The 18,742-nt window shown below is 45.1% G+C and overlaps 1 pseudogene; it reads left to right on the top strand.

Moving 5' to 3' along the window:
* Positions 1-9,321: 9,321 nt before the first annotated feature.
* LOC138581770 (5S ribosomal RNA) lies at positions 9,322-9,435 on the top strand (annotated as a pseudogene).
* Positions 9,436-18,742: the final 9,307 nt, after the last annotated feature.

The following is an 18,742-nucleotide window of genomic DNA, read 5'->3' as shown; positions in this document are numbered from 1 at the left end:
ATGTCTGTCTCATGATCTTGAGTAGGCCTGCAAAGGTGCTACGACCCCAAGAGTGGAGGGACCATTTATTCCCAACGTCTACTCAGTGCCCAGCACAAAAACCGCCTTTGGAAGTGCCTGAGAATCGTCCTGTGGCTGACCAGCTTAGTTTTTGGGCTACCGGGTTAACTTTGTTGCCGTTCCGCCTGAAACTTGGCCAGCCCTGAGCTGCCACTGCAACAACACCCTCTGCGAAATTTCGCCATCCTAGCCCCAACGGGACTCGAAAAATAACCGGAAACCCATTGAGTCCTGTTGCATCGCTGTGTGTGGCATGCACCGTCCGAAAACCTGCTTTTCTGACACGAGTCAAGTCCCGAGAGGAGTGCTGCACTGTTTGTTTGTTGTTTTTGCATTTTTTCACAGAGTCCTTGCACCAGCAAAAGATCCCAAACGGAGAATAACTCGAACCTGCAACCCCTGAAAATCAAGGACCGTGGATTTCGGCTGAAAAAGCAAGCCACACTACCATTCCTTTGTTCTAGAAAGACTTGGGAAGATTCGGAGTGAGGGGGTAAGTTACTAAGCTTTTAACATACCCCTACACTCCCATTATAAGCCAATTTGGCTTATAATAATCCTTATTCTAACATTATTGGCTTTGCCATTACTTGCCTTGGCAAGACTTCTGACTGTTGAGGATCATTTTTGGCACTTTTCTACATCTAACCCTAACCCTAAGAATCCATCACTGGACCCCAGAGACCCTACCTGCATTTGTTCTGGCATCCTAAGTTCTGTGAAACTGTATACTGAACAATAGGGCACACGGCCACGGACAACTTAGGGCTGGACAATTTTAGCTAGGGACCCCCTGTGGGCCTTTTAGTGTGTAGTACTTACCTATCCATTCCTTTACAGGAGTATTTGGTTTGCATTGTGCATTATAAATTGATGAATGTATATATGTACTTTAGTTTGATGGTATTGGTTGATGGGTCTACCTGCTTGTATTCATTTTTCTTATGGTGTGTTTGGCCATAATTAAATAACTGTATTTTTATACATTGTGTGTAAGTGCAATTTGTGTCTCCCATTGTGCAACCTCATTGTGGACCCTTTACACGCTCACCCCTTTGAAGAACTTAGCCTAGACCGCCTGTCACTGCTACATAAACTGGTTTGGCTACAGCTTCCCAGAGTTGTCCCTGTCACAATATAGGTTGGCCTTCTATACATCTGTCCACCAGGCCAGAGTATAGAAATTCAGTCCTAACACCTTCCAGGAGTTTTACAAATATTCAGTGGACAAGGGGTTGCCCCCTGCTCCAAAACATTTCTATATCTCCCATGGTGCATTGTAGCAGAGAGGCTGAAATTCTTTTCAGAAATGAAAAAGCAGTCATTGTTTCCCCAAATTCTATTAATAATTTTTGACTTGCTGGATGGAATTGGATGAAATCTGACAAGCAAAACGTTTGTCAAAGGCCCCCCACAAACTGCAAACGTTGGGAACAATACGTTTTAAATTAAAATGTTATAGAGAAAAACAACAACACCACAGCATAGCGCAAAAACCGCTAGGCAGATTTGAATCCAATAAGAATTAACATGAGCTCAAAGTGATGATGTAATTTCCTTGACTGGTTTGGGGTAAATTCATCTAGTAGCTTTTAAAATATTTGACAGAGGAGGAGGTGCTCCTTAAACCTTTTAATTGGGCTTGGCGCTTTCCAGCAGAGAGGCTGAGCAAGGCTAATATCTTTGACTTGCTGGGTGAATTTGGATGACATTTTCCAAACCAACATGTTGCCTTGGGCCCCTCAAACTTTGAACTATTGGGAACAATTTGTTAAAAATGAAAATGTTATTAAGAAAAAATAAAAACACAGTTTTCACTCTATTCCCATTCATTTACCCAAACTTTTGGGCAGATTTGGACCAAAGATTAAACAATTTGGGCACAATGCATTGGCTTAATCTCCTTGACTGTTGTGGGGTAAATCCATCCAGTAGTTTTTCAAATATTCAAGAAAGACATGGGGTGCCCACTGTTCCTTATATCCTTTATAGATGTTGGTCTTGGTGCTTTGCAGCTGAGAAGCTTTTCAGAAATGAAACTCTGCCTTTTTTTGTCTCGATTCGATTGATTGCTGCAATATCACCCGGATAAGCCACAAATGAAAGAAATCAAAACCCCATCTGGAACAAGAAACGTTATGCCATCAAACTTTGGAATGAACCCTTTCCCCCCCCATGATCTTACACAGTTAGTTACTGTTCTCCACATAAGAAAGAGACTCCAAACTCTTCTGTTTATGTAGTCGCTACATTGTTTTGAACGACAGTGCTCAGGTGGACTGACCGTAGGTACAATATAAATACCAACATTGATAGCAATAGCAATAGCAATAGCAATCACATCAGGCTAGAGGTTGGGCGTGGGAAGGAAGACACCATGTGAAGTTGGGGATTGGGGGTGGGCTGGGGAGCCAGTTACGGGTAGAAAATGTTTGCTTTATCATGGGAAGACTGTGTGAATCTCACGAGATTAGACACACTGAGAGAAAAATGTGCATCACATGAAGCAATGAGTGACAGAGGGTAATGGTAAAGGGCTAGGGAGGGAAAAGCAATTGAATGGAGTAAGGGGACCTGGAATAAAAAACCTGGACTACTGCACTGTTATATATATATAACAGTGCAGTATATATATATATATATATATCAGTTTGGAAAGTTCGTCCCTTGCTACCTTTTGATGTCCTTGTGTGTTTAATAAAAGAGTCTGAGTGATTACAACTGGGCACTTTCTATAATTTTCTTGGCAACCCTGTCCACAGAGTGTGGTTCTGCTGCTAGCAGCGGGGTTCTTTCCAGTTCTCTCTCCATATATATGGGAATAATAATGCAATGCAATGGATGGACACAAAATGTTCGAAATGTTAAAAGTTCGGTGCAACTAATGGTCAAAGCAGTGAATGGGCATCACAAATAGTGGAAAACAAATAAGGGACTAGAAATGTTTGTATTTATGGCAAACAAAGACACTGGGCCTCTTTCCTTACATTGGGCGGTAAGGGTTTACCGGCACCGGTAAGGATGCCGGTGCCGGTAAACCCTTACCGCCCTATTCCAAGGTCCCTTAGCGGGACCCGCAAAGGACGTGTGGTCTAACATTTGCGGGTCCCGCTAAGGGACCAGAGCGCTAATAATGGACCTGCTATTTGCGGTCTGTAATTAGCGCCTTCCCCATTCAAATTGAGCCCTATGGGGGCTCAAATGGGAATGGGGAATGGTTTACTGAATGGGGATTTACCGGGTTCTCCAAGGTAGGAATGACCCGGTAAGCTCCCATTCAGCCAGACCGGACCCAGACCTAGGTTTGGAGGCAGCCATGGTGCTAATAGCACCATGGCTGCCGCCAAACTCGGGATGAGGTCCTCTGAATAGGTTGACTCAGATGAAGCCCAGGAGAGGGTGAAATGCATAGTTTTTATAAATGCTTGGTAATATCATATGATGTATTAAAGATTGAATTGAAATCCAATCACTGTCTATTGTATCACTGATGCTGCTATATATATTATTTTAATTTTTTTAATGAAAAAACAGTTAAAAAGATGGGCCTCATTAGGACCCAGGCGGTAAGGGGTTTACGGCGGCGTAAACAGCGCCGACCCTTACCGCCTGATTCCGAGGTCCCTTAGCGCCATGGAGGTTTTAACACCTGCTTTTAGCAGGTGTTAAAATCCATGGCGCTAAGGGACCTTGTTGTTAATTACGCCACCGTAATTTACGGTGGCGTAATTAACGCCTTCCCCACTCCCATTATGCCCTATGGGGCAAAAATGGGAAAGGGGAAGGGTAAATGGGTTAATGGGGACTTAACGTAGTTTACGCCATTTTGGTAAAGGTACGACCCAGGCGGTAACTTACCGCCTGGGTCGTAATGAGGCCCATTATGTTCACAGCGCAAAATGGCAAAACCAAACAAATTCACCAGCTATGGTTAGCTATGCAACTACAACTCACACACCCGCCATGCATTGCTCAGACTAACACCCACTACCTCAAATTTGACATCACAAAAGGCATCACTAATGACATCACATATCCTAGGAAATTGTTCTTCTTTACTGACAGTAAACATTTTAAGCACAGGACTTTACCTGGACGTACTGTATTGTAAACATCATACACATACTTTAAAGGTGTTATATATGTAGACCTTAACCTTGCACAATGCTCTTAACTCACTCTCTTTAGAGGTTCACCAAAGCTCATGATGCACATACATGGAACAATCAAGAGGCCCCAAACAGGTCATCCTGTTTTTATGCATTATATGCATGACGACGAACTCTAATTTTAGTTTAATTCTTTGTTCATGGTATTTGTTTCTACCTTACTATAGTTTCCCTGTGTGATCATCAGATTTGTATGCATTGATGCCCTAAGTATACTGTGTATATCCACACACGTGTCTAGTAATTATTGTACACGTAGCCCTTGGCTCTGCGTTTTACATTACTCAAGATTCTGATAGGCTTGGATTAATAATTCTACTGGCCAAATCAAGCAGATCAAGGATAATTTCCTTCCTGTTGTCCATGTTGCAGCTGTTGCCTATGTTAATGTATTTTTATATTGCTATATTATCAACAGAATTTCAGTAGTTTCTGTTTGAATAGGAATATTTTGTGATACATTTGTGAGAAGTGTATCCATCACCATTCATATGTTGGTAGCAGCATCCGAAATAGAACCACGTGTAAGGACTTTCCATTAGGATTGTTACAGATCAGTGATGTTATGTGTGATGTCATCTATGATATCATCTTTTATGTCGTGGGTGTTATTCTGAGCAGTGCATGGTGGGAGGTGAATTATGGGTGCTTTTGCGTTGTAACCATAACATCTCTTTAACAACGTTTTTTCTCTGAATTGCAAAGCTTTTTATTAGACTAACTTGGAATCACTGGTTTGCCATGGGCAGTAGTTGCAATGCCTAGGGCATGGTCTGCAGCCATTTTGCAAGCCTTGCCAAACAATAAACATTAGAAGTTGGTGAGGGCAAAGTAACCGTAATGCACCTTTAATAATGTTTTTTCATTGAATTTCAAGTGCTTGTTATAATTGAAGATATTTCATTCTATTCCAGCACCATATGTAAGTTATGAAAAATTCCTCTTTGAAATATATGAATCAACTATAAAGTTCCTTTAACATCTATTTTGCAGCGCACGTTGACTATTGTCACTTTGAGCAACCCGCATGCTGGGGTTGCAAGTTATAGCTGAAGTGCCTGGGACACAAAGTTTACCCATGGCCCACCAACTCACCCACAATACCAACTGGACCCCCTGCTTGTTCCCACCATACCATAATGGAACCGTGGGCCAGCGTTCACGGCAGCTGGTCATGATCTCAAACCCTAGGGCATGGGCTTCAGTAATGTTGCCAATCTCGTATAGCAACCCACAGTAGAGATTAGGTCTGGCCTGCAGCCTGGCCCAGTGGCGAGTGTACCCCAATCTAGGCAATACATGATATGTATTTCATTTTTTGATCATAAACAGTTCATTGACAAATCACAACAAAAAACTCACAACTTTTCCCCATAATTCAAACTCATTTGCCTCTCATGCATCCCGTATTAATTCCAACTAATATTCCTAACATAGGTGTCTATTGTCACCATAACATAATGTAAAAGCAGAAATTTGAATTCAAACTCATTTGTTTTTCAGATGTGTCTCTCTGTGTGTTTTACAGGAGATATATGTCTGTCGACACGTGTTTCAGTTGTAGTTTACTGGGGGCAGAAGATACCTTGCCCAGATAGTTTTAGCCAACCTTCATCAGGACGGAGGACAACTGACAAATGTGTGTTGCCTCTAGGGTGGATAGGGCGAGCACTGTGATCTAAAAACATAATGGTAAACTAATTACAATTTATTTCTCTATCCTTGTCATCTTATATAATTTCCAATATACATTCAATGTAATGAACAGCAACATCTCAGTATGTTACCCATATCAAGCTCACCTCCAATGGTATTACTGGAGGCGATGACGATATAATGGAACAAATCCCTATTTAGGTCCTTCTCGTGGTGCGGCAAGCTGTACACACTCCTACAGAGCAAGAAACAAACAAACACAATGGCCTGTTTTTTAGCTAAATGTAACAATTAGTAAAAACCCATCCTTGTCCACATAGATAACTCCCAGCAAAAGGATACCCACTTGTTCATAAGCTAACAGTCTGTCTAGCCTTTTGTGTGTTAGTCGATGTGGGTCCCAGTCTTTAATGCCCGGTGTCCTATGAACAGTATAAACATCACTATTAGATATATTGTGGTGCAAATATGTCATGGCGCTAGAGGTTTTGATAATATTTCAAAGCAATGTCTTACCGTGTCTTCTGGATGAGACACTTTAGAATAGTGTGACCAAGTCAATTCCGGATGTGGATTTCTTGGGTAAAAAAGTGCTTATGAAACGTGGATTTAAAATAATATTGGTTCCTCTAGAATGGTCAAAAGTGGAGGTCAGAAAATCAATGTGGGTGAGTGGGCACAACGTTAATACAATTAAAAAAGAGTATGGTCTATTAGTTTCACTGTGTGTCATACATGAGGAGCACTGCAGAAATCCAACTAGCACTATTGAGTGAGAATACGCTGACACAGAAAGATTGAAGCCGCAGGCGTCTATGCTACGTGCTCACAGTATTAGTGCAAAAACCAAACTAAATAAATCTCATTCAGAAATTAGAAAATCATGTAAGAAGACCAGACAATCATAGGATGGAGAAATGATTGCATTAAGGCCTAAAATCATACAAAAACAGTAGTGAAACAGATGAGAACAGAAAGCATGGCCAAGGCACGGTGGTAATGTCGCGAGGCAGATGAATCCGTCATTCGTAGTGTTGCACCCTCCTCCACCTTCATATCGTTGAAACAAGAGGAGTGTGTCATTTATAGAATCCGCCCCTTCCCTGGGTTTATACTTTATACGAGAAATGCTATTTACTAAGACAACCTTACCGAATTTATCTTGGAACTATCAAAGAAGGGATAAATGTGCAAACTCAAGAAGAAATGAACATGCTGTAACTGAAGATGACGAAAAGAAGTGAAGTCACTGTTAAACTGACACAAGTAGTTCCAGTAGACTTGCAGCAGACATGCACTCATCACTCATCACGAAGAAACACAGACACCCTAAGACAGAAGTAACATACATCATCAATGTATACGCTGAAACGCAACACGAACGATATACAAATATATCGCTTGCTTGAAGTAGAACTGAAATGGTAACGAGTGTCCATCTTGAATATAAATTACGTATTTTGTGGTTAAAACCTGATGTTTCGCATTGGAGAGCCAGGAGACTTGTGTGCTTATTGCTGTCCCTGCTTTATATGGGTTGCAATTTACCTTGACTATTTCCGTCCCAGCCTGTCTGTCCCGCTAACACTGGGGCTTTCCAGTGCTCTTTTACAGCCAACAGCTGAAAAAAATAACATATAGAAGGTATAAGGGAAGATTCAAACCCAAAGTAAAAAATGAAGAGGAAAGTAACAAACGGAAAAGAAGCACTTACTGGAGGATCAAGGACTACTCCGGTACGTGTGTGTCCGAAGGACCCAGCTAATGAAGCAATTCATGTAGAAGCCTAAAAAGTGTGCCATGGACGTGATGACATCATCACTTGACAGACGTGAACGTGAACGTAGCATCCCTATCATGCCACACCATGCAGAAATTAGTAAACAGCACACAAGAGCACGTCCTGGAAGAACGTATGACAGGACTCCTAATAAATAAAAGACAAAAGGCAAGCAACACTGCCCTGAGATTGTGAAACAAGGCAAGTCAGCACGTGCATAGAAGACATAAAGGTGAAGGCCAAACAGTGAGCAATGATCAAAATGACACTCTTTGACCAAACACCCCCACCCCCTGTCACGATGTTGGCCCTGCACTTTCATCACTGTCATGCTTTCCCAGTGACCTTCCACAGCCTCATTTCCTCTTTTTTGCAGCCAGACTGCATGGCAGGGAAATGTGGCATGGATGATGAACATTTCTCTCAGCTAATGCTTTGCTACAAGCATCATCCATTGTATATCTCTGTAATGGACATTGTAGATCTTCTCAACAGATGGTACTATCTTGTGGCACACGGTGCATACACTTGCTGGATGCACCAAGTGTGTCAAGTTAGCCCACCATGCGTGCATCGTGCGTTGCACCTGCGCAGAATTCCTAAATTCTTCTGGATATTATGTTGGATTTTACAGGATAGAAGATAACCAAATAGCACAGACAGTATAAGAATCTATTTAATAAGTATATAATTATTTTTTGACAAACTAGTGAATCATTATTTTGTTGGAAACGTGGCTCGTATTTCAGTTTATTCCTGTAGCGTCTTGTTATTCCTCAACACTTTCTTACTCTTTTAGAACGTCACCTAAAAATGAAACATGTACAACGTATGTAGTTGCAAATGGAGGAGCCGCTCTTCTGTCATATGGATAAAGTTGATGTGCCAACAGTCATCATTTCTAATATTATGGAAAACTAGCTGATACACATAAATACATCATTGTACGTCCCAATACCTCAAAGCCGTTTCCATGCTCTACCAATGCGTTCCACCACTTTGAGTACTGTTCTACTACCACATCAGCCAATGAAACCCGGCATGTATGCCTCATGGTCTGGCTGACTCAGACCTGCGTCCACACTCGGGCACACACACATTTCACAAGCTGCTGTTTCACCCTGCAGCTGTTCTTCGCCCATACAGCCCTTCTACAGGATGTGTCAAAGCTGTGTGGGTGCTCACACTACATGCATGTATCCATCATCACGTCTGAGTCATTACAAAAGATTCTATTGGGCACACACACACTGCTAGCCATGTCAGCATTTACCCATGACACCAAACAGTAACGGTAAGCTCGTACTTTTTCTAATTTATTTTATGTGTTGAAGATGTTCACATGGACTAAGATATATCCTCAACAGTTTTTAGTGTATTAAAAAAGTACCCTAAACTTATTTTCAAGTGTGCTTTAACATGTATTCACAAATGTAAGAATGATAATTCCGAACTTTGCAAAGATATTTAAATAATTTTGAATTTTTTATATTATGTGTTTTTATTATACCATTTGCATTGTGTATTCTGCAATCACCATTTTCTTTCAATTCCTAAGGTTTCTCTTGTTATTAAAATGCCATCTTCCATCATCATCGGCTGTCCAGACACTATACATACCAAGATGGACGGTAGGGCACTAAACATTTTTCCCAAAAGATATTCCACACCACACTGAATGCGCCTGATCTCATCTGATGTCAGAAGCTAAGCAGTGTCAGGCCTAGTTAGTACCTGGATGGGAGACCGCCTGGGAATACCAGGTGCTTTAAGCAAACAACAACACATGATATTCTACTGATCCAACAATGGCTACTCACCTGGGTCTTTCAACCAGCTGAAATTGATAGAAGAAGAAATCAGGTGTTAGGAGATAAACGAGAACATTGATTCTGCATGTGCCATCAACATTTCAGCGCAAAGATGTATGAGTTGGAGGAATTTAAAAAAAAAAGGGGCATCACAGACTAAGAGATTATTTGCTACAGCTCTACCAAAGCTCTTTCCACATCATCTTAGGCCGGTGAGCATAATATGGGTCCATGATGTAAAAGTCAAACGTATTTCTCCCTTGCATGTGCCCTTTATTTGACTCAATTTCCCTTTTGCCCCTTAGATCATTTAATTTCTTGACCACTGGAGGAGATGGAGGTGGGCATTGCTTATTCGGTACCCTGCGACAGACTGCAACCAACATATGTTTGCCAGTCACGGTTGCTTTGTGCATGAGTGTGAATTGTTTTAGTGGTTAAAGTTGAGGGCAGCTATGTCACTTATATTGGTCTGTGTAGTGTCTAGGCCAAGTGGTATGTACTTCCCCATCACATCTCCTTTTGTGATAACTGTGCCTTTTGCTCTCGGCCCATCTTATTTTCTGACTGCAGGAGGAGACCCGGATCGCAATGCTTTCACCATGCCAGCCTACACATCAAGGGCATACAGGATATGCCACTCGCAGTTGTCACTATTCTGTGTCTGTGGAGTTTCTAGAACTTGTGCGATATAATGGCTCATCCATTTGCTCATGCCGTTACTGTGCCTTTGCCACGTGGCTCATTACATTTCTTTTCCCAGGTAGAGGCAGGGAATGGCGAGTGATGCTTTTCTGCCTTCAAACCCATTTCGCTCATGACTGCAGGCAGCAAGGCCCCCCCCACCCTAACAAGGTGAGGAGCGGGGAGGAGAGCGGGTGATGTCTCGTGCTTGGGCCCAGTGGCGGCTGGTTACTTTGACAGGTGGTGGGGCATACCTTTCTCTGGGCGAATTTGTGAGCGAGCGAGCGCAGCGAGGAAACCCGTACCACATCAAGGGGGTTGTGGGGAGGGAGGGGGTCCTCCCCGTGAACATTTTTGAAAAATGGCTTCCAAAATGTGCAATTTATTGTCCAAACCCACAGAAATATGCAATAGAAAGCATTTGGTTTTACATACTAATGGAGTTACATTATTATTATGTGTTCAAGTGTGCAGTAACACCCTGCAGTGGCATTAGTATTCCATTATGAAGAGTACTTGAGTTATCGACCTTGGGAGCACATGGTGCTCTCCTGACATAACCCAACACTTAACCCGTGTAGCTATCGACACTTGGCTGAAAGAGGGGAGGGGGTTATCACAGCACTCACCATGATCCCCATAGATGGGGGACTCCCAATCCCACCTGCGATGTTTGCACACAAAACCCTTGAGCCCTTGCAAAGCATGCATAAATGGAAACAAGCACTACACAAAGCTGAAATGCAAGGGAGCGTACGGACAGTGTCCTCTCATCAGACCAGCAATGCAATAACACGCCTAACCCCAAGAGCAAAACAAAAACACCAGTGAAAAAGAAATCTAAGGCGATACCTCAAATATGTATGAAGCACCTAGCGGACATGCTGCATTCACCGAGCCACCTACTCCAACAACAGGTCAACTTAAGTTACATCCTGGGTCTTGCCGGGAGGGGAGGGTCTGTGGGATCAGTCCAACTGATTGTAGTACTCTTGGTGCTGGGCTATGGCTGGGTTACATGGCATGAGGCGAGGCGTCTGCATCTTGACTAGGAGTGGACTTGGGGATATGCCTCTAACAGTGTGATGCAGGCTGCCCCATAGTTCACCCAGCGCCCCTCAAATTGTGTGTGCACCTGTTGCGCCACAATTTAGACATTACTCTTTAGATAACACGTCAGTACCATTACCATACCAACCCTTTCTCTATGCTCTCTCTGACCACTGGTCACTGTCACTGGTCACTGACCAGTGGCAGTGAGTGACCCCCTCTCCACTGCGGTAGCTGCCCGCTGCGAGCCACATCGCGCAGCTGGAAGCGGAGGACACCTCTTCTTGGGAGTGGGGACTAGGCCGCTGGTGCCTAGTCCCACTCCCACACTCCCAAGAGGGCCAGCGCTGTGCTTCTCGGCTTAGGCATCACTGCAGGCCTTGCCCTACATTCTGTATCCCCAGGGCAAGGCTCCAAAGAGGAGGACCAGGCCAGCCCAAGACGGTCTAGGGCTGGCTGGGCCTGGGAGCAACCGTTATACCGGGTGGTGGGCCCCGGAACACACTGACGGGATCAGGAATGGTTGAAGGCAAGGCCAGGCCTCGGGCTCAAAGTGAAGCCTAGCCCTCTCACATGCTTATTGAAGGATTGACTCCTTTTTTTTAAAAGTACTACTTTTAGTAGTCAATCTTCAATAAGCACGCCAGCCAAACTGCGACATATCCGAAGATGTAGGCCCTGGGCCAGGCCCTGGCCAACTTGCCGAGAGGCAATTGAAGAGTAGACTAGAGAGGCCGTGTGACTTCACTTACCTTAGGTTACCAGCAGAGTTGGTGCTTTGCTTGGAGGCGTTCACGATAGGTTAGGTAGGTTCCGTGAAGTGGGCCTGAGGTTCTCCTCTCTGAGCAGCTCAGAGAGACCTCCCACAGACACAGTAGAACTAAGTGAGAGAACGAACAATAAGGTGGCGTGTGCCCATGGTCCGACCCCACCCACACTTATGATTGTCATTGGCTGGCAAACAGCCAATGACAATCCATACCTGCTGCTATGCCGCTACTAGCCTGCATGCCCAAATTGATCATCCTGGTGGTGTGCTGTTTGCACACAGATTTTGTTGTGTCTGGGACATCCCTTCTGTGCTCTCTGTATTGAGGGTAGTTATGTAGAGTGCATGGAACTCTGAGCTCCAAGCACTATACAGTTGAGAAAAGCTCTGTAAAACAGGATGCACCCCGCACCGTGGCAGGCCCAGCCGCACACACACTGAAGACACTCAGTCAAGTGAAGTCAACATTGCAGAGCGGCAGTCAGATTAAAATAAATAATTAATCTGCCGCTCTGCAACATTGATTTGCACCACCACACTACAGAGAAGCTTAATGTATCTCTCTGCCAGTGGGGTGCCCTGGCTGGGAGGCAGCACCCCCTGTCCTATGTAAGCAGCCACCACTGCCTGGACCGCATCTGTCAGGTGTGGCCCAAGTGAGAAGGAGGAGAACGCTGGCTGGGTGGCCTCTCCAGCACCCTAAGAATGTAAGGAGCATGGGGAGGTGACTAGTTGAGTTAAGTGACCAGGCCATATCTGTCAGGTGTGGCCAGGGCGAAGAGGAGCATGGCTGTTAGCGCATCAGTCCCACGAAGAGAGACCGCCATTCTGAGAGCCATGGCTGCATAGCTGCCAGCGCAGCACTTCTGTTTTGAGAGGGAGTGTTGCGATGTGAGCCGTTCAGCACTGGGAGCATGACTGTCAGCGCGGTTCACCCTCTCATCACTGGAGTGCCGCACTGAGAACCATGTGGCACTGGCAGCATGGCTGTCAGCGCAGTGCTCCCGTGATGAGAGGGATTACCATGCTGACAGCCATGCTGCCAGTGCAGCGACCACGGGGTAATGGCAAGGCTTCCCTTATTGGTCAATTTCCAGACTATATGAACTTTCCCAGGCATATCGTCTTGTATAGCCTGGAAATTGGTCAGTGGGGGATTGCCACGTCACTCCCCCAGGATATAATATCAGCTAAACACTATTGTAGACACATGGAAGGTTATGAAAGACCATGGTTACTCTTCGTTGTATCCTACCAAGCTGCCATTAATCTGAGAAGAGTTAACAGAATTATGTGCCAATGACTATCTTTTTCAACCTACATCATCAAAGCTCCAGAGACCAATTTCCCAATAACCTATATTACATCGCAAGCACTAGAATTATCACTTTTAGAAGCTACAGAAGACCTTGACAACATTACACATAATAAAGAACTTAACCCAAACTACAGTATGTCTAGTCTAGAAGAAATTACTTCCACTTTTGGAGCTGGAGAAAGTGAATTTCCAAACAAAAGCCTGTTGAGGGAATCTGAATATATTGTGGGTGAGGGCCGTCTGCTGGATATTTTAAAGATGCAGGAATGCACCACATCAACTGACGGTACTGCATGTGGGAAATCATTGATTACATTTAAGGGAAATGCAGTTGCAACCAACTTGAAAATTCAAGATACCTTGGAAGATGAACACTAAAGCCTTACCTGGTTTGCTCAACCACTCCTTGGCGATGTTGCAGCGAGCAATCTGCTACGTTCATGTGCACTTTTGTTCAGTGGTTCGACAAGAGACTGTGATGAAGAACTGTGAATACGGAGAAGGCTGGTGACTAAGGAGAAGGACTGTGCCAAAGAAGCACTATGATTAAGGGACTTTGCAGAAGGACAATGACAGTGACGATGTAGGAGAAGGAGCTGTGAAAAAGTAGAAGATCTATGCCAGAGGAAAAGGACTGTGCCGAAGATGCTCTATGATTAAGGGACTATGCAGAAGGACAATGACAGTGACGATTTAGGAGAAGGAGCTGTGAAAAAGTAGAAGGTCTATGCCAGAGGAAAAGGACTGTGCCGAAGAAGCACTATGATTAAGGGACTCTGCACAAGGAGAATGACAGTGACGATTTAGGAGAAGGAGCTGTGAAAAAGTAGAAGGTCTATGCCAGAGGAAAAGGACTGTGCCGAAGAAGCACTATGATTAAGGGACTCTGCACAAGGAGAATGACAGTGACGATTTAGGAGAAGGAGCTGTGAAAAAGTAGAAGGTCTATGCCAGAGGAAAAGGACTGTGCCGAAGAAGCACTATGATTAAGGGACTCTGCACAAGGAGAATGACAGTGACGATGTAGGAGAAGGAGCTGTGAAAAAGTAGAAGGTCTATGCCAAAGGAAAAGGACTGTGATGGAGAAGAAAGAGTGTGATAAAGTAGGTCTGTGATGAAATGATGATTAATAACGCAGAGGTTTCTAAGCGCGGACCCGAGGATCGAACCTGTGTTGCTTCGTGACGTCTTTGCCCCTGAACTATCCTGAGAAATACTGTGCGGAAGGAGACGGAATGTAATGAAGGCAAAAGACTGTGATGAAGACGTTTACACATAAAGCCCGTCCATTGGATGCGTGTGATGCAGATTTTGTGTGCTATGCCTTTGCTTCATTTGCAATGTCTACCTCGCACACACAATGACCAAAGTGTGTTGGAAGACCTGCAGATTACCGTAGGCAGAAGGAGAAGTGTATTTGTATTGAGTTTTGTACACTACTAAAAATGAAGGTGTCGAGCCGCCTGTTGCCTCTTAGACAATAGATCTTACCTTTGTGGAAAAGCAGAAAACATGTACAGAATCTGTTGTTTCGAAAACAAAACCTGCTATGTACCTTGTCATGTATTGGCAGCAATTATTTTACATGGATTAGTGAAAATCAATTTGAAATCAGATGTTTTGTATTAAAATGAATTTTAGCCTGCTTCTGTCGCCTTGTGAGCTGTGAACTGTCAGAAAATGTTCATTCCCACTTAAGGCATCTGAACATCTCTTTAAATTAGTTTTAAGTGCCAGCCGGGAATCTGTGGCGGAAACTGCCACCCGAACTGTGCGCTGGCTCTATCCGCAGGTGTTGTGTTCTCACAACTCCACTCTCAGCTGTGATGGACTGGAATAAACGGGCTAATGGCCCCCAACCATACGTTATAAAACTATTGTGAGTTCCTTTATAAGATCACACAACTTCAAAGAGACTTGCAAAATCCCTATGGCAAGCAGGCATTTAATCCTCATAACATACGGCCTCTAATTGGCATCCCCTTCAATGCCTGGCCTCTAGCTTAATCTAACGTAAGAGATTTGCTGGTGTTTGATGTTTATAATCAATGTAGAATCTGTTTGGATTAAAAAAACACGAATCTGCATCTTGTCATTTGTTTTAGGAAAATTGTTTAAGCAGTTTCATAAATGCATCTAAATCAATGTTGTGGTTTAAAATTCATAACATGTGGATAGATTGTTGTGCTCCAGTGTAAAACTCCTTCAGTGCACAAAATAAAGATACTAATATGAGTATTCTCTAATCAATGTAAAGTGTCACAGAGTTATATTTTAGAAGAGAGAAATTTGAAAAATTGGTCACAGCTTTCATGAAGTGTTGCAGAGGCAGCTGGTAAAAGGGTGCCCAACTCTTTGATAGTCTTTCGCAGGACACTTGCCCACAAGGCGGTGATGACGTCACGTCATTCACATTTGGCCCGCCCCTTTTTTAATGTAAATGTTTTAATGGCTCTTAATTCCTGGCTTAATTGAAATGCAAATGGTTTGTCCTTCAGAGGTGATGGTCACGTTTTTTAACTACAAACATGACCATCACGACCCCAGAAACAAAGCATTAGCATTTGAATGAAGCCAGGTGTCAGAGCGTTACAGCTCGACCTGTACGCTCAAAAGGAGCTAGGGCTCCAGAGCCGCCCAGAGAAGGAAAACAGCAGGTGGCAGCGTCATGCTGTGTAAATGGCCACTTCAGTTTGCAGAGTGGCTGTGCTGGAGGCAGGTTGTCCCGACGCAAGTCAAGTCTGGACAACCTGCTTCCCGCACAGCCACTCTGCAAACTGCAGGACAGAGTCCCTAATTGCGGGAAAATCCTGCGAAATCCGGGACAGTTGGCCACCCTAGCTGGTAATGGCTAGAGCAGCAGGCATTGTGACGTCACAAATGAACTGCAATTTAGCGTTAAGTACCCATTCCATGGGCTATATCATGGGTAACGGCCCGGGGCCCGCGTTAAAGGCCCAAGCGAAGGCCTGGAACGTTCACCCCAGTATAGCTGTGAAACAGCTACTTAACGCTACTAGCACTCCGAGATGCCAATTGGGTATCGCAGGGTGCGGATATCAGTGTCTTTTCTATCAATTAACAGGACACCTCATGGTGTCCCGTTCATTCATAGCAAAGACTGTCTAGAGATGGCCGCCATGCAGCTGGAAGATGAGGGTCTAAGCAAAGCCCCTCTTCCGTTTCCATGGCGGAAGGAAGACTGGGCAGCAGCAGCCGGGCGGGCTGCCGCAGCGCAGCCGCAGCCACAGCCATCAGGTAAGTGGGCGTGGGAGGGATGGGGAAAAGTAAGTTAAGTTAAGGGAGGGGAGGCGATGGCGGGCGCGGGAAGCAGCAGAACCACCTGATCATAGGATTAATTGACCTGTTAATTGTAGGTATATTATGTTACACTCTGTTTATCAAGCCATTGGTTTCTTTTCATTATAGGGAGATGATGTTAGGTTAGTGCAGCTTTAAAAAAACGGTATTTTTGTTACTGTTTTTATGAAGTTAACTGGTTACACGTATTTTGCCGTTGAGGCAGCTTCTGTAAAAGAAGGAAGCGCATTCTTACACCAAGGCACGCACTGACATTGCTAGCAGTACAAAAAAAGCGGAACGACCTTTAAATAGATTTTTTTTCAAGCGAAAACTAAAGTCAGCACCCTTCCCTGCATTATCTAACACTTTCGATGCGATCTCGCCGCTGACACATACAGATCAGAGAGAGTTCAGCCTTTTCAGACAGGCGTGTGCACTGTAGCATAGCGAGGAAGACTCCAGAAGCGACACGAGACTCTCCCAGAGGCCCTCGAGCTCTCCCCGAAACATCCGCTAAATGCCCCTCCACTTCCTCCTGCTTTGCGTAGCGAGAGGGACCCTTTTACGCCTCGGATTTCCGACAAGAGGAGAAGGGTACAGCTGTGACCCTCAGCTCGTTTGACCTCCCACCACCCTGTGCCTTATCTTCCCTGCAAATACTAAAATGAACAGGCCACCAGTGCCACCTTTAGTCCTGTTGCCATGGGCCAGGACCCCGTGGGCATTCCGTAAGGGTTACCCATTATTGGGTGCATGTTTAGCGCATGTCAAATTGGGGAAGCAGGCGGCTCAGATGAAAACACACAGGGCCTCATTACGACCCTGGCGGAAAGTGACTGACCGGACCGCAACAGCGTAAATAGCGTTTCCGCCATTGCACGAAGGAGCAAAGTGCGGCTAATCACGACCCATCGGGCACGAGCATTACGCCATGGCGGAATCCGAAAGGCTGCGATGGCGGAAATGACCCCAAAACGGCCCTTACCGCCGCCGTACGCTGCACCAGGTGCAATACCGCCACCCATCTTAGCGGTCACCGTAATGAGCGGTCACCGTAACGAGCGGGCACCGCAAATTACGGCCACCGTAAATATACGGAAACGGAAGTAAAAGCATGTGGCCGGAACGGGAAACAGCACGCCGCACAACTATAAAATCCGAATCCCAACACAACCATTAAAAATCCGACCCTGACACACATCCCAACCCGTTAGCAACCCCAGTTAAAAAAATAAATATGGGAAAGGTAGCCAAGAAAGCGTGTGACCGCAAGCGGCAGGTACACTTCTCCCGAGAGGAACTGACCGTGCTCACCGAGACCCTCCAGGAAAATGCCGCCGTCGTCTTCTCCAGTCAAATGACCAGGACGGCCCTTGCCAACAAGAAGGCCATATGGGCCCTGGTGGCACAGCGCGTAAGTGCGGTGGGGACAACACCCCGCACGCCACAGCAATGTCGCAAGCGGTGGGACGACCTGCGGATCCGCGTACGCAGCATACTTTCTGCGAACAGGAACATCGCCACAGCTACCGGGGGGGGTTCAGAGTCGCCCATCAAGTTGACCCCCTGGGAGGATATCTGCGCCTCCACCATAGGAATGGAGAGCATAGAGGGAGTCGGAGGGATGGAGAAAGGAGTGCCGACATCCGGAGAATCAGGTAGGTTGGCCAAGAGAAACAATGCGAAATCCACAAACCACGAACATGTGCAGTACCATGTGACCCCATAGTGCAATACATACTTTGCCCTGACAGCGCCCTCTAAAAGTCAGAATGAATAAACAAATCAATCAAGATGCCATAAACAACCCCTACATGTGCAGCATGCACCCCCTAACTGCAGGCAGCCAAATGAATGCATCCTCAATCCACACGAAAATGAGACCACCTCCAAGGCCCAGTCCCAAATCAGCCTCATGTACCACCCCAATGCATCTGATACGTTGCCATTCTAAATCCGACAGACCCATAACTAACGCTCGCCCCTCTTTACTCCACCACAGGGTCCGATACCAACGACGAGCTGCAGGACACCCCTACCAGCACGCCTGCAAAGAGGGCCAGGACCAACGTCCCAAGAGCCTCCACCTCAGGTGCAAGGATCAAGACACGGCAGCAGCAGGAATCAAGTGGCAGCACACTG

The sequence above is a fragment of the Ambystoma mexicanum genome, chromosome 3p (genome assembly GCF_040938575.1).
Source record: "Ambystoma mexicanum isolate Mex_15411 chromosome 3p, UKY_AmexF1_1, whole genome shotgun sequence".
NCBI classification, from domain to species: domain Eukaryota; kingdom Metazoa; phylum Chordata; class Amphibia; order Caudata; family Ambystomatidae; genus Ambystoma; species Ambystoma mexicanum.
The sequence above is the reverse complement of the archived record's forward strand: the minus strand, read 5'-3'. Positions and strand labels throughout refer to the sequence as shown.